The sequence below is a fragment of the Triturus cristatus genome, chromosome 4_2 (assembly GCF_964204655.1).
Source record: "Triturus cristatus chromosome 4_2, aTriCri1.1, whole genome shotgun sequence".
NCBI classification, from domain to species: domain Eukaryota; kingdom Metazoa; phylum Chordata; class Amphibia; order Caudata; family Salamandridae; genus Triturus; species Triturus cristatus.
The window spans coordinates 345013852-345031218 of record NC_140586.1 but is presented as its reverse complement, the minus strand read 5'-3'; the positions used below and the strand labels follow the sequence as shown (position 1 = coordinate 345031218).

Sequence of the window (17367 nt, the reverse complement as noted above, 5' to 3'; positions counted from 1 at the left end):
GAAAACTGCTTGCAGAGCCACCGCGCTCAGTAAGGTAAGCTGGAAACCAGATTAAAAGCCTCTATGTGTGACAAAATACATTTCGTAAGGAAACTGACGTGTTTGGGAAAAGCCGGTACACTCAAACTATTGTAGGCTTTCTTGATGACATTCCGGCAATCTCCATCATAATAGTGGAAAAATCTTGACATATTCTGAACATTCTAGATGACATTCTGGCTATCCCTGGCATATTAGTGGCCCATTATTGACATATGATGGACATTATTAACTAATCCCCTAGCTAGCACGTCCTTAATAGTGGTGCATCCTTGGACATTCAGGCTATTCTTTTAATAATAGTGGCTGATCCTTGACATAATATAGGTATTCTTTTTGCCATTCTGACTATCCTTTGTACAGAAGAGACAAATCCTTAACATGTTATTGGCATTCCTGATAACATTTTGGTCACAACTGGCATACCACTGGCCTCCTGCTTAAAACATATTATAGGCATTCTTCTTATCCCTGGCAGAACTGAGTTCGAACCGTGGCATATTGATGCCATTCCTCACAACATTCTGGCAATCAATGGCATGATGGTTGTCTATCCTTGACATATTGTGGGCATTCCTGACACATTTGTGGGTATTATTAACAGAACGGTTACATTCTATCAATTGTTAGATTATTTGGTAATATCCTTGCAAGTCCAAGTAATAGTTGCGCTTCTTTGACATATTGTGGGCATTCTTGACAAAATTATGGGCATGCCTGGCATAACGGTGGCCCATCATTGGCAGGGTTTCTAATCTTGACCACAATCTCACAACCCCTGTCATAATTGTGCTGTTTGGTTTTATATTATGGGTGTATTTGACATCATGGTGGCTATTTGTTATAGAAGGATAGCCCTGGCATAACGATGTCCAGTTTTGTCGTATAATGACTGTTCACGAAATATTTCTGTCCATCCCTGGCATAATGATGATGTAAATCTCTGACAAATGATCATCATTCGCTATTTGATGATGTTTAAAAATCACTACGATAAACAGAATTTACCAAGTAGAACTGTAGTACATGGTAATGTTGGAGGCCAATTATGGAGTTCTTAAAAATGATAATCTGGTATTTCAAGAAATAAATACAGCTTTTGAGAAAGTGACAAGCTTACTCCTGCATATCTATTGATAGAAGAAGACCCTCTGGAATTGCAGTAGTACATAACAGATGGACTATGCTCACCATTTTTAGGTCTGGCTTGACTTCATAATTGTGTGCAAGAACTGCTGTTACCAAATATTTAAAGCATACACGGACTGGGCTTTGGCTCTACCACGAGGAGTAGATATTAAGGGTGGGCGTAGTTCGCGAAGTAGCACTTCACGAAGCTACGCAAAGTGAAGTTCGCACTACGCGAGCTACGCGTAGCACTTCGCGAGCTACGCGTAGCACTTCGCGAACTGCGTAGTAACATGTTCGCACTGTGCAAGATGTTGTTTTCAATGATTGCACAGTGCGGACAAGCAACCGGCACTGTGCAATCATTGAAAATGGCATCTTGCACAGTGCGAGCTGTAGTTTTCTGCTGCTCGAGTAGATTTTTACTCGAGCGGCAGCTTTCTCAACGCGAACTGGTAGTTTCTCATCGCGAGCGGTCGCGAGCATACGCGACCCCTCGCAATGAGAAACCTCGCGTTGGGAATCTCGCCGGGAGGTTTATTTTCCATGCTCGCGATCGCCAACTTGATGTTGCTGATCGCGAACAAGGAAAAAGTCTCGCCGGGATGTCATTTTGCTTGCTCGCGGTCGCTAACTTGACGTTGAGGACCGCGAGCAAGCAAAAAATGACCGCAGCACTACGCAAAACTACGCTACGCGTGTTCGCACTGTGCTACGTGCAGTTCGCGTAGTGCGAAGTAACGCGAACTTCGCAAACTACGCGAGCGTAGCGTAGTGCTTCGCCCAGGCCTAGTAGATATCTCTCTCGATTAATGTGATTGACTGCTTACTGCACCATTACAAACCCTAAGGAGTGCCTGTATTGCAATGCAATAGGGACTATTTTACATTTTAAACTTATTCTGAATCCAGACACATTAGATTGTTTTTATTTCAAAGATGTTTTATATACAGAAAGCAAACTTTTTTTCTTTTGATTTTTGACTGCAGCAAGAATTTTTTATATTTTAGTCAGGACTCAAAATGCAAGTCAAACCTACTGGCTTTGCCAATTCTTGTTAATTTTTTTATGGTAGCATGCTTTGTGAAAACATGAGTGCATTAGTGTCTTGATGGTTGATGCTGATGGATTATTGCTTCTGTGAGCTGATCACATTAATCAGCACAAAGAGGATTGGGTTTCTAATGTTACAGTAAAATGGTCAGGTTGGTTAGAATTGGCTGGCCTGTCAGGCCATGGGGAGGAGGAGTCTTGGACCGGAGAGAAGAGGAGGCTAGATGGGCCTGTCCTGTGTGAAATATTTAGGAGAATCTTCTTCCAGAAAAACGAGACTAGGGATGTGATAGCTCGAAGTGCTATTCGGGCCCCCTCTCATACTTAGTGTGGGAGGGATCACAGATATTTTAGTCTTGTGTGACCCAGGATGTCTTCCTTGGTTGGAGTTGAAAATTGCTCATCCCAAGAGGTGGACCCTAAAGACCTAGGCTTTTAATGTGGGCTGAAAGCATCTTAATAAGTCCATCTACTTCAAGGAATTCCCCAAGTCTATTAATGGATCATGGTAGGGCTGACAATCGGCGAGTGAATAGTCCTTGGTTATCCTAGTGTACCACAGTACCAGGTTTTAATAGGAAGGCTCCCAAATCAAGGGCCATCAGCAGGATAAGAAGCTTTCTCAACTCTTGGTTGGGTGTAGACTACGCTCAAATGACTCCCACAGTAAGTAAAGTGTGCTAGGTTTTAGGAGAAAACTAGAGAGAACTGGAGTCCATAGATCCTCGGAAGCGAGCTAAATCATTAAAGAAATCATAACGCAGACCCTCCAGGGTCAAAGATCGTGAAGGGAGAATATCAAAATATTCAAGGCACAAGGTGTCAAATAGGCAAATGAAACTAAAGGGCAGCATACATACTCTCAACGAGGAAAGAACACTTAGTTAGAGTAAAAGAGTTAGCCCCAATTCAGATGCTTAGAAGTAAACTCCTGACCACAGAATTCCCTAGAGTGGCATGGTGCAGTCATAACAAATGGAAAGACAGAGGGGCTAGGTTATGACCTTACAGGGGTTGGGGACGTCACACTCAGAACAGTACCTTTGCTGCAATGTAAGGCTGTTCACGAGCCCCCAAGTTCTTGGGCGTGAGAGAGATAAGTGAATTTGGCACGGGTGATAGATAGATAGAGAAGACAGAGATCCCAGCCTGAATTATGCATAGGGTATATATGTGTGTGTGTGTGTATAATTAATGTATATAGAATATTGTGCATGTAAGGGCTGTGTGGACATATTTTCTTACAAGGTGGACTAATCTACTGGGCAAAGAGGGGATATCTTCAGCCATCCTCAAACTTGAAAAGGTAGGTAAAACGGAGGCACTTGAACTAAATAAGAGTTACTCAGGGAGGATTCCATGATTGCCAAAGGGAAGAGAAGGACACCTCACAGTGTAAAACTAGTATTCAGTCCAAGTGGCACCTAGATTCTGCCCTCCACAAATGATTTAGGTTGCTGATCCCACCCCTTACATGGGAAAGCTATTCTCCCTTTGTTAGTTCCTCTTCTGTTTACCCAAGTTAAGATATTGTGTGCGCTAAGAGCATCTGGCTTTTGCAGTCATGGTTTTGGCTTTGCCAATGCTTTTTTTATCTCGTCTTTTGCTGAATGCTATGGTTGGGAAAGCTGCCGGGACCTGGTTATTAAAAAAAATACAAAATGTAAAAAAATGTTTTTTAAAAACATTGGCGAAAGGCAAAAATAATTTTTTGCTTCAAAAAGCAGACATTGCTTTAGTATTCCCTCACACAGAAGTGAACTGTTTCAAGTGCAGATGTGCTCGTTGAGAAAGGGTAGAATGCAGCCACTCACTGTGAAGTTAGCCAGTGTCTGAATCATGCAGCCCACTGCCCTTTGCTTTATGCTATAGAGAGTAGAAGAAAAATGTGAATGAAAAAATAACGGACCAAAAGATGGATAGCTACCTAGAGGCCCCCATGAAAAAGTATATAATACATAAAATTTTAGTAAAATCAAAAGGTAGTGGCTATTGTCATTGCTAAAAATAAGGGTAATGGTTAGTGCTCTCTGGTGTGCGAGTCAAGTGAATATGCATACCAATACACATGGATACATTTAAATTTCAAAAAGTGAAATGATGTTGAAACTTTTAGGCCTGGCAGGTTATGGTGGTTTTTGTACTGGGCTAGATCCAATAGTTGACTTAAGCCTACAAAGCATGAGTGTCCAGAGTGAAGCATTACTAGGTGCTGGGATGATCCAGGGCACTGCACTTTACTAGATATCTTGACTTACAACTAACATATGCTGTTGTGAGAGCTGTTTTCTGTTTTCTCACTTTAAATGCATTGGAAACAGAACTTACACTAACATAAACTGTGTTTACACTGTCCTCCATCTTGAATCACTGTTGTAATATACCACATGTTGTCTAGTACTGTTGTTTTTTGTTCCAAGGAAAGAATTGCAAGTTTACACTAATAAATAAGGAGTGTTCCCAGAGATCTCTCCTAGCACCATACCAATGACGTTCAAACCGTCCCAGGCTATCGATGTACATTGTATCAACTAGCAGGCTGTGAGAATGACTAAATCCGATGTAATACTACTATGAGAGAATCCTCGAATGTGTTCTTCAGTAAAGTGTTTCCTGTTGCTAGTTCCTCATTGGTTCATATCCTGAGAACCATGTACTTGTGTAGAAATGTATGAAAGTCTTTGTCTAAAATCCTTTAAAAGGGCATGCCTTTCTCTGTACCCCGGAACCCCTACTTCCAACCTTTAGAAGGTAAATCTATTCCGGATTTTATATAGAACTTTACTGAGTCTTTTGTACCTACGAATTTTACGCTTTGCTGCTATATGTATTGATTGTATTTTGCCTAAAAATTACTTATAAAATTTTTCAAACCGTGACCTATGTCTGTCTTTCTTAGTAAGAATATTTCAGCATTGATTATTGAACTTGATCTCAAATGTATTAGTGATGGGTCCAGTTGGGGAGCACAAAACCCATATCGGGACTACAGCGCTCCTGGGTGCTAGCCAGGGCATGCTTTGGCATGATTCAAGACATATTAACACTCTGCCAGATCTAGTAGTAAAGGAGATGGTTCCGATTGGATCCGACTGTTAATTGAAAAACCCAATTGGCTATAGAACTGATTAGTGCACGTTCATGGTCCAGACGTTCCGGTAACAATCCTGGTTCCAAGAGATGAAGTAGCCGAAGAAAGAAGACGCGAGTATTAATAGGGATTTTAATGCATGCAAGGGAAGCAAATGAATTGTGAAACAGTGTATGCTGGGAGTTGTAGTGGGTGCACTGAAGTGGAATGCATTGGACGGATTTTGAGAACTATTATGTGGCTTTAGCTTTTGGATTGGTGGGAACGATGGTTATTGCGTTCTTGATATTCTTAGATTTTTTTTAAGCAAATGTACAGATTGTTACATGTAGAACTGAAAACAGAATTCGTAGAAGTTGTTAAGGGAAATGTGGGAATGGACTTCCTAAAGCATTAAAATGAGAGCAAATTGCTCTAGATGAGCAGGAAGCAGCAAGAGAGCAAAAGAGGTGCATGCGAGTATGGAAAACGTGGCGAATGTGTGTGGATTCAGCAAAAGACGTTGCGTAAGAATGTTAGGATGATGATGGGTAACAAGGTTAAAATTGTTGAAGTTGGTAGGATTACAGATTCATGTAAGGGAACTGATCGAGAACATTAGGGAATGGAGTGAGACTGATAAATTCAGGAAGCTGTGGTCCAGCAAAGAGAAGATCAAATGTAAGAAAGAAAGTGCAAAGGAAGATGGGGAAGGAGCTACAGGGGGAACGGTGAAGAAGTATTCAATGAGAGAAGTACATGGAGGAGTGCATGTACATGTCCTGTGAGCACAATCAGATCTATTCCACAATACAAACTCACTTCCATAACTCAGACAGAATCTTGATAAGTGGTATACACAGATGGAACTAATTGTCACCACTTTAAAGGTCTAGTGGGAACATTTGGATGTGTTCTTTGAGGTGGGGATCTCAAAGGACATATGGGCAGAATATAATTGGACAGTTGATTAGACAACACAGAACCCCCTAAGGTGGCAATGACGAATGCACTTTCACCCATAGTCAAAATTAAATATAACGAAGATCAGCAAGAAGATTTTCCAAGGTGTCCTATGCAGGCAGAATAAACCAGTTGGCATGATCCTGCAGTATGCTAAATATTGTAGTGAAATGTTGGAAGCAAAGCAAAAGGAGCTTAAGGAGAAGAATATGATCGCCCAAACCCAATTATCACTGGGCGGAGGTACAAAGGGGTTTAGAGTTCCACCAAAAGGCCCTGAAACAGATCTCGGTTATGGGATGACAATGCATGGAGTTTCTTTGACCTATGGTGGGAAAGCCCCTGGGATGGGAAGAGATTGAGGTAATGTGTCAGGAACCAGAGTAATTGCACTAAAGAAGATTACCCCTTGACACAATTGCAACAAGGTGGGGCATTGGAAGCAGGAGTTAAAACCCAGAATAAGTCATGAACGATGCCCAAGTCGCACATCTTGCAGGGCAGGGAGAGCTTTCCCGATACCCAGACACAGTAGGTCATCCCTGAAGATCCCAAAGTCTGGCATGCCACAGAGTTCCCCTAGCCCAATGCAGCTGCCAGGAGGAAGTCCACATTTCCAAATGACTAACAGAATACCCCACCACCTGATGAAGTCTCAAAATGGCCCAATCCCTCCCTATGATGTTTGAGACTTCTGCAGATTTTGATCAGGACCAGTGACCATGCTTGAGGAGGGAGGAGGAGTGCATACTTGGAGCAGTCCTGGAAGTGAACCAGAGTGGACCATATTTGAACGGAGAGGTTAACAGACACCCAGTATCTTTCCTAACAGACACAGGAGCCACTCATCCGTCCATTAGAACAGTGGAGTTCCCTAACATACCCCTCTCGGGAAAAGAAGTCCAAGTCATAGGCATCACCATCAACAGTGCACCAACCAAATTACTGCCCCTGTTCCAGTAAAAATAGGAGAAATCAGAGAGCAAAGCAGTTCATGGTTTATGATTCTAGTTCTGTAAACCTGCTAGGAAGGGATCTTCTTTGTAAATTCAAATGCGTCATTTACTGCATGCAAGACAGAGTCGGAATGAGATGAAAGCAGCTGATGCAGAGTTCAAATTATAAACACTGGGGTCTGTCGTTGGAGTGTATCTGATCATTAGTGAGAAGGATCAACCAAACAATTTGAGGGAAACAGTTTGAGAGGATGTCTGGGATTTCACCAGGAGAGAAATTAGAATGATCAAAGGTGCCAAACCTCTAAATATCACCCTACGAACCAATGCGGTATTCCCTCAAACCCGCCCTTACAAAATTTCCCCAGAAGCCATTTCCAGAATTACCCCCGTCATCGAGAGCATGATAGAACAGGGTATTTTATAAGAAGTTATTGGAAGTTAATATAATTCACCAATCATTGCCTTACAAAAAGCAAGCAAAAAGTGGAGGATAGTTCAGGATCTCTGGAAAATTAACCAAATTGTCATTCCATGCTATTCTTTGGTAATGAACTCTGCTGTGATTTTGTTTTCGATTCCCGCAGAGCCGAATGGTTCACAGTCATTGACCTCTGTCAAGCCTTCTTATCAATTTCCTTACACGAAGAGAGACCGTTTTTCTTTGTGTTCTGGGTCCGAGAGAAGACCCTTGTGTGGTGTTGTGCCCCACAAGGGTATACTGAAAGACAATCCCATTTCAATCAGCTACTTTAAAAGAACCTAGAGTCTCTGCAGCTACCATGTCGTTCGATCCTAATATGGTACATCGAAAATCTTTTAATTCATCAAAGACAAAGAAAGCTTGTAAGCAAGTCATGATTGCTCTGCTCAACCACCTGGCTGAGAATGGGCATAAAGTTCCTCCTGAGAAATTACAGCACTGTCAGAAGGAAGTCATGTATCTGGGACATCAGATAGAAGAGGGAGTGAGGCAAGTTCTTAAAACGAAATTTCCAACCCTACAGAGAGAAGTTTGAAAGTTCTTGGGCATGATTGGCTACTGCAGACAATGGATCCTGAACTTTTCCTTTGTGGCTATGCCTTTACTGAGGCTGACACGAACTGATGTCAATGACCTGGTACCAAAGGATGACAAAAGCATGGAAGCCTTTCAGGAGCTCAAGAAGTTACTTTGCAGCGCACATGCTTTTGGAATGCCAGACTATACTGAAGAATTTGCCTTCCTTTGCCATGAAAGAGATGGGTGTGCATTATTATTATTAACACAAGCCCATGGGAGACTAAGGGCCCCATTGGTTACTTCTCTCTGACTCTTGATCTGGTGGCAGCAGCTTTGCCTGGTGGTACAAAGCAGTTGCAGTTGTTAGCCCTTAGGTTTCAACAAACCACAGTGATTGTGATCGGTTACCCCCTAATTGTAGTGGCCCCTCATTCTCATGACCCGTACTGACATGTAACATTTGAGAAACAACTGTTTAACCCACTATGAGAGAATCATTTTGGCAGCCGAAAACGTTTCCCTCAGGAGATGTAACACACTAAACCCTGCTTTTCCATTGCCAGCTCTAGACGGAGATGATGAGAGTGATTTTGGCCCAACTGTGTTATTATAACCAAACTAAGCATGAAACCTAGACCCGACATACTGGATTTACCCCTTTCTGAATCTGATCATACTGTTTTTGTTGATGGGTCTTGTTTGAAAGACCAACGTGGTATTTTAAGAACCACCTATGCTGTATGTACTGTAAGTGGGGTTGTGCAAGCATCCTACCTGTGCCATGTAAAGTCTACACAAACAGGTAAATTGATCACCTTTATCAGATCCTAGTGAACTTCAGATGGCTCACAAGCCACCATTTACACTGACAGCCAGTACGAGTACGGGGTGGTGCGTGGTTTTAAGCAGTTGTGGTCGCACCGAGGTTTCATGACATCCACAGGATCTCCCATTCGCAATAGATGATTGTGTCAAATTTGTTGGAAGCTTTGCAATTTCCCAAAGAAACTGCAGAGGTGAAGCGTGCTGCACACAAGCGTGGCAAAAATTATGACACAAGAGGCAATTGTTATGCAGACGAATTTGCCGGATACTGTGCTCATCAGTCCAGCACCTTTCACATGGATGAACCATTCAATGCTGAAGGAGAGACTAACTCCAATATGCTGCTAAATACTGTGCACATCTTTAATGAGTTGAGAAAATTGCAACATACTGCTTCTGAAATGAAGATGGCCAAATGGGGAGAGATGGGATGTGTGAAGGATAACTAACATTTGGGTGTCAGCACTGTGCCGCGTGTCAGAAGCAAAATGTGGGCAAAATGGTTGTAGTGAGCATGAGCCACATTGAAAAGTCTCCAAAGGTCCCCAGATTGACTTTGTGGAAATGCCCAGATACAATCGATTGAGGTATATTCTCGTCATTGTAGGTTTATTCTCACAATGTTTTGAGGCATATCCCACAAAGAGATGTGACAGTCTAACAGTCACTAAATTATTACTGCAAGAGTTATTACCATGATACACAATGCTAGTTCATCTTGAACCAGATCAACAAACTCACTTCAAAAGTGAGGTGATGCAGTTGTTGTACACAGCATTAGGGATTGATCATAAATTCCATTGTAGCTACAGAACCGAGGTTCAGGTATCGTAAAAACATTTAACCGGACGATCAAAACTAAATTGATCAAGACCTGTGCCACCACATCACTAAAGTGGCCTGATGCTCTCCCCTGGTGCTGACGAGTATCCGAAGTATGCCCTGTAAACAAAGAGGATTGTGTCTTCACAAGATAATGATGCTAATTCCATCTGTTTCTTGAAGTTGCTCTTGTGAATGTCACAGGTGACCCGGCTCTCAAGTGCTGAATAGGATTGGTTGATGTGGTGCACTCTATCCCTCATCAGGTTGATGCAGCAACTCCTGCCATTAAAGAATCCCCAAGACATGAAATTAATCCTAAAGATTGGGTCACATAAAGAAACACGTAGGCCAGTCCTTTCTGGAGAAGCACGGGAGAGGCACCTATCAGGTGATCCTGGTCTCGAACATTGCAGTTAAGTGTGCTGGTCAGCTGAAAAGAATAGATGCCTGCCACACCACGAGGGTAAGACTGGAAGAGGAAGAAGCAGAGTCAACATCCACTAACCCCATGTGTCATCCCAGATTTGAAGTTTCTGAGGCTTCTGAAGAGAGAGGACCAGTCTGAGGTCCCAAAGTCTCCATAAACAGAGCAAAATCCAGAGCAGGAGCCAGGTGAAGGTATTGGCACTACAACAGCTGCTGTGATACCAGCTACTGGATTAAAAATATGCATTCAAAGGGACAGTGAAAACTCGTGGATAGCTGAAACAAACCTACCAAAGCCAAGACTGTAAGAGTCAGAGGGTAGCGTGGTACAAGGAAGTTCCACATTTGAGAGTGAATCGGCTTCACCAGAGCCAGAAATCTAGAGTACCTCCAAGGATCGAGATTTCACTGAGGAAGGCTGGCCAACGATTACAACTCGAAAGAGACTACTGACAACTAGAAAAATTCCAGACAAGAAGGTGAGTTAGAAGTACCAGAGCAAGCTGAGCAACCGGACATCATGGGTGAAAGCCTAGACTTGACGAATTCCAAATGACCCAAAAGAGAAAGAAATGCCAACCGTAAGTATTCAGGCACAGATTCGACATACCTTGCCAAAATCAATTTGAATCTGACGACTGCCTGACCGACATTGGCGAACCTCCCCGAGATCAAGGAAAACCACACAAAGAGCTCATTTATGTTGATCACTGACAAACGTTGAAAAGGACGGCCAGACAGGTATGGTAAAAGGTCAAGAGGGTGGTAGCTCCTTAGGTGACCAACTAATGCAGAATAAACATCCCTGTAACTTTTGAAAAAGAGTAGAAACTGTAGGATAGAACCTAGAAGACAAACCACCACCATCTGGAATTTTGAAATTTCCTTGATCTGATTTAAGCTAATCATAAAGCATCACTTCTGCAAACTATTGCTTGTAGTTTGGGCAGTTGCTATATCTTATATTCTATTTGATAGCTGTTGGATGCTTATCTGTTGGGAGTTGAGATCCCTCATGCTCCACTAAACTCCATAACTAAGTTTGTTGTTTATAAACCAGTACACAAGAATAAGGTTTCACATGTTCCACAGTATGAGAGTATGTATAGTTATAATGTGTATTTTCAAATTTTAGACAAATATATGATAGTAAAGGAGGTAGAAAACTGCTATGCATGCGGGGTACATATATTTTCATTTACCACGTCTTACTCATTTTCTTGTTATGTTTCCTTAAATCTCTTTTATCAGAATGCCATTAAGTTGTTCCGATTATGATAAACTTTTGGAAGATGTGCCAACAATGAATGATGCTTATTTGTGGTCTACCAAACATGTTTTATGTTCTTACAAAGGTTTTAAGTTAAGGGATCAGTGTGAGTATATGATGAAATTCTTTACTCCAGTAACTAACATGAGCGCTACTAATTAAAGCATGCATTTTACAACCTGAGGAACCAGTAAAGACGAAAGGGTATTTGTAGGTGAACTGAACAAAAGATTAAGAACAGATGAGGAGAAAGGGGAAAATAAGACGAGTGTGGAACATGTTACTGGGAAAGACAAGCCGATTTTAAAGGCACCACCTCCAAAACTGAGTATTGACATTGACAAGAAGGGATCCAAATCTGTGATAAGGAAGCAAAAGGGAATTGAGACTGTAGATAATTTGGGATGGAGCGGCGACTGTGAGCATAACCATTTATTTAAAGGCAGACCTTTTGCTGAATTAGAGGCAAGTGTCTAGGGCATCTATTATGTGTGTGGTAAGTCAACGTATTTTCAGTTGCCACACAACTAGGTAGGTAGTTGCTATTCAGCTCTGCTTTTGCCTGGGATCTATCACACTTACGAGCTAGATTTTCCTCTTGAGCGATACCTAAAGTGGAGTATGTGGAGTTTTAAACAGATCCTTAGTGATATCTTTGGAGCACTTATACCTTCTATAGGAATTGCATTAAACGATGTAAAGATTAGAAAGCTGTCCACATTAGTAGATCGCCTTGCCACTGACACTACAGGAGTGAGCCATCGCACCCCAACTACGGAAGGTCATCAACATCTCCTTCGAAACAGCGACATTCCCGGAAAGCTGGAAGCACGCCGAAATCAACGCCCTCCTCAAGAAACCCAAAGCGGACCCCAAGGACCTCAAGAACTTCCGGCCCATCTCCATGCTCCCATTCCCGGCAAAGGCCATCGAGAAAATCGTCAACATACAATTTGCCCGCCACCTGGAAGACAACAACATCTTGGACCCATCCCAGTCCGGATTCAGACGTAACCACAGCACCGAGACAGCCCTCATCGCCGCCACAGAAGACATCAGGTGCCAACTAGACAACAACGAAACATCAGCCTTCATACTCCTGGACCTGTCAGCCGCCTTCGACACGGTCTGCCATCGCACTCTAAAGAAACGCCTTCTAGAAGCCAGAATCCAAGAGAAGGCCCTTGACTGGACCAATTCCTTCCTCTCCGGCAGAACCCAGAGTGTCCGCCTCCCACCCTTCCTATCCGAAGCCACCGAAATCATCTGCGGTGTCCCCCAAGGCTCATCCCTCAGCCCGACACTGTTCAACGTCTACATGGCCCCCCTCGCACAGGTGGCCCGCCATCACGACCTCAACATCATCACCTACGCCGACACCCAGCTCATCCTCTCCCTCACCAAGGACCCACACACCGCCAAAACCAACCTCCACGAGGGAATGAAAGCCGTCGCCGACTGGATGAGGAGCAGCCGTCTGAAGCTGAACTCGGACAAGATGAAGGTCCTCATCCTCGGACCCACCCACTCAGCCTGGGACGACTCCTGGTGGCCAACCACACTGGGAAGAGCACCAACACCCACCAACCATGCACGCAACCTAGGATTCATCCTCGACTCCTCCCTCTCCATGTCTAAACAGGTCAACGCCGTCTCCTCCTCCTGCTACAACACCCTCCGCATGCTCCGCAGGATCTACAAGTGGATCCCGACCGAAACAAGAAGAACGGTGACACAGGCCGTCGTCAGCAGCAGACTGGACTACGGCAACGCACTCTATGCAGGATGCTCAGCCAAACACTACGACTACTACAACGCATCCAAAACGCCTCCGCCCGACTGATCGTCAACGTCCCCCGCCGCAGCCACATCACCCCCCACCCGAGAGACCTACACTGGCTCCCTGTCGACAAGAGGATCACCTTCAAGCTCCTCACCCACGCACACAAAGCACCCCACAACGCCGGACTAGCCTACCTGAACAGCAGACTCAGCTTCTACACCCCCACCTGCCAGCTCCGCTCCGCCAGCCTCGCCGCCGTCCCCCGCATCCGACGAACGACCTCCGGTGGCAGATCCTTCTCCTACCTCGTCGCCAAAACCTGGAACACTTTCCCTACCCACATACGGCAGACCCAAGACCTACTCGCCTTCAGAAGACTCCTCAAGACCTGGCTCTTCGAACAGTAGCAGCAGCATCCCCCCCCCCCCCCCCCAGCGCCTTGAGACTCTCACGGGTAAGTAGCGCGCTTTACATATACTCTGATTGATTGACCATCATATATAAAAAATGACTTGCTTTGAGAGCAATCATTATGCAAAATCACCTTGAGTTGGATTTGTCCCTTGCGAAGGGCGGAGTTTGCAAAGTCATTTACGCTTGTGAATACTGCACTTACATCCCGCGCATAGATGAGCATTTTAACAGCTACATTACTAACATTTTTAACATAACACACTAACTAACCAAACTGGAAGACTAGATGCCTGGGAAGGGTTAGGTTCTGCAATGGCATAGAGTGTGGATATAAAAAGCTGTGAGCAACGAGAGATAGGAAAAGAAAGAGACTTGACGTTAAGGTTGAAGAAATGCAAAGTGATCTGTTCAACACCTTGAAGGACTTGGGAGAATCCGAGTGGAAGAACCCGAAGTTAATAAATGATGTGTTGTAATAAAGGGATAGGGTGATGATTTAGAAATCATCAGAGGTGAGGTTGTGAGCTGCTTTTCTTTTTCTCTCTTTAAATGCATTAGAAACTGGATTCACACTAACATAAACTGCGTTTACACTGTCCTCCATCTTGAATCACTGGTGTAATATAAAACGTGATGACTTGTGCTGTTTTTTGTTCTAAATAAAGAATTGCAAGTTTACACTAATAAAGAGGGAGAGTTCCCAGAGATGTCTCCCAGCACCATATCAAGGATGTTCAAACTGTCCCATCCTATTGATGTTCAATGTATCAACTAGCAAGCTGTGAGAACGACTAAATCCAATGCAATACTACTATGAAAGAATCCTCAAATGTATTATGTAGTAAAATGTGTCTTCTAGCTTGTTCATATCCTGAGAAACATATACTTGTGTAGAAATATATGAAAGTCTTTGTCTAAAGTACTATTAAAAGGGCGTGCCTTTCACTATACAGCGGAACCCCTACTTCCCACCTTGAGAAGGTGAATCTATGCCCGATTTCATATAGAATTTTACTGAGTTCTTTGTACATATGAATTGTACCCTTTGCTCCTAAACTTATTGATGGCCTATTTCATGTATTTTGCCTATTAATTCCTTATATAAATGTCCAAACTATAACCTGTGTCTGTCATTCTTAGTAAGAATGTTTCAGCAGTGAATATTGAGCTTGATCTGAAATGTATTAGTGACGGGTCAAGTCGGGGAGCACCTAAGTCCGTATCGGGACTACACCGCTCCCTGATTTAGCCATTGGCGCACTTTGGCTTAATTAAAGACAAACTGACGCCCTGACATCATTCTGTTTCCATCAAATTTTGGGACAAGCCACATAAGCAGGAGTGTTTAGCTTTACCCTTTATCTAAGTAGTTGTGAAAATTTGGCACTACAGCTGTATATATTCCTTCAATTGGGCCTGCTTAAAACAGCAGTAAGCAGTCGTGGAAAGGACTCAGGGATGATGAATTAAACAATCTCTGAGGCGGTGGATAAATGTACTTATGCCGGGTATGGTGGCTTAGTGGACTAATGCGCCCACTCTAGAGGTCTGTGTTAAATCTTATGGTCACAGGTTCAAATCCTGGTGGGTCCACTCAAGTCTTTCATCCTTCTGAGTTTGATACAATTTGGGCTGGGTGGAGTTTGCAAGTGACAAAATAACTCTGCCGTACTCAGCAGAGTTTTGTGGCGGGGTGAGGCAAGACATGCTGATTTTTAGTGCTGGGCGCTTGTCCTGTGCTGTAAAATCAGCAGAAACGCAGTGCAAGAGGGCGCAGATACTTTCTGCTGCTCAAGCAGATGTTCTACTCGAGTGGCAGCTTCCTCAACGAGAACGGTAGTGACCTGCTGTGACCACCCCTGTTGATAAATCTCACTGGGATGTGGTCTAGCATTGGATTCAACAGTGTTTAATACTTCAATATACATTAAGAATTAATGATATCAGCTGCCCAGGTCTTTTTGATAGCTTTGGGATGCCTGAAATAGTGTGAATTCTCACACTTGTAGGAGTGTGATGCTTAGAGGTTGTGTTGGCATTGGCAGGGCTTCAGGACAATGGGTGGTGCAAGTTGCAGTGGTCTTCCCAGAAGGGTTTTAGCACTTGATTACAATTAAAACACTGTGCATAATTTAATCATATCTGTAAATCGTGAACAAACAGCAACACACTTCATCAACAGTTCTTGTTGAGACAAACTGGCCTGTGACACGCCACATACACCATCTTTAGCGCTTAACTGCGCATCCTGCTCCCCATACCTGAAAACCCTAGCATTCTTAGGACTCGTCCAGAAAGTTTGGAGCCTGTTACTTCACGATTACCACTCGACGGGATTAAATAATTGATTAAAATGCTGCTAGGTAAAAAGTCGTATTTAAGATTATTCAACAAAATTCTAATCACTATTATGCAGTCCAAAATCATTCTAATTTCCTGGGTTACTCAAGTACGATCGACTTCAACAACTCACCCTTTTGGCAACTATTAATTTCAAGGTTTGATCGTTGTCACGATTCTCAAAACTATCACAGCCCAAAAGATTTGGCAGGACTATCCCTTGGCTAGAACTTTGTTTCTACACTCGCTACTTCCGGCTTGCAGAGTAATGTGTAGGGTAACCAGAGGGCTCCATATCACCAGGGCACCACTTTTCCATTCCTGAACCTTGCATTTACATAACGGTGCGTTCTGGGAGTTGTAGTATCGGTTCATTTTATTTCAGCTAATTGGACTACAGCATCTGATAAAGTTATGTAAAAGAAAAGATGGAAAAGTGGCGACCAGGGAGGGGTACGTGGAGCCATCTGGTCACCCTAATCATAAAGGAGCTGAACGTGCCCGGTGTACTTTAGTTTCCACCACATGCCACTCCCTCCCCTCCACCCTTTTGTGTAAAAAAACGAGGCTACTGAGGGTCTAAGGACGGAGCTCAGCCCCTAGGTATCGTCCGGAGTCAAATGTTGCACGATGTCAAAAGTCCAATTGGCCGCACCCTGCTCGTCCTACCAGCGTGTTACCCCAAGGCATTGTGGTCCATGCAGCAGCATCGGCGAATACGCCTGTGCCAAAATGTCACTTCAGCTGTCTCTAGCAATCTGGAGCTTAGACGTCCATTCGCGTTTCCTGTATTTCAAACAAGTAACAAGAACGCACAATTTGGTTTAAAAAAAAAAAACTGCCTATGTGACTGCCGCCTGAATAGCGACCAGCAGTAACTTTGTAATTTCGACGATAAACACTGAATGTTACTCACCCCTAATTCCCGTCCAGCTTTGCAGCCCACGCTTTAGTGCCAGGTGAGCCAGGCTCAAGCAACAGCTGCGAGCAGCGCGCGCAGCTGGAGCAATAGGAGGAGCAGCCAGGCAGCCACTTTCGTTTATACACAGTGACGACATAGCCCTGCTATGCATCAGCTCTGAGAAGAAATATGGCAGCTCCCCTGGGCGGAGAGGAGCTGCCGTAAGGATCACGTACAGCGTAGTAACATGACTGCCACCTTTTCAAAACCAATACGAGTATTCATCTGTAAATAGACCCGATTCAGGCGGGATAATGCAAGAGGTTTTTTAAGCCAAATCGCTTTATTTTGTCTGTCTCTTGAAACTGCC

General features: G+C 43.6%; 1 protein-coding gene across 4 annotated transcripts in view; it reads right to left on the bottom strand.

The window, feature by feature from the left end:
- The window catches only part of LOC146833852 (2-5A-dependent ribonuclease-like), a 409083-nt gene extending 391923 nt beyond the window's left edge, over window positions 1-17160 (bottom strand). For 3 of the 4 annotated variants that reach the window (XR_014960622.1, XM_085601752.1, XM_085601753.1), the window contains exon 1: window positions 17013-17150. The gene's annotated coding sequence lies outside the window, so the exon portion shown is untranslated. Of the gene's footprint in view, window positions 1-17012 lie in introns of all 4 variants that reach the window. The other variant, XM_085601751.1, reaches the window with a different exon arrangement.
- Window positions 17161-17367: the final 207 nt, after the last annotated feature.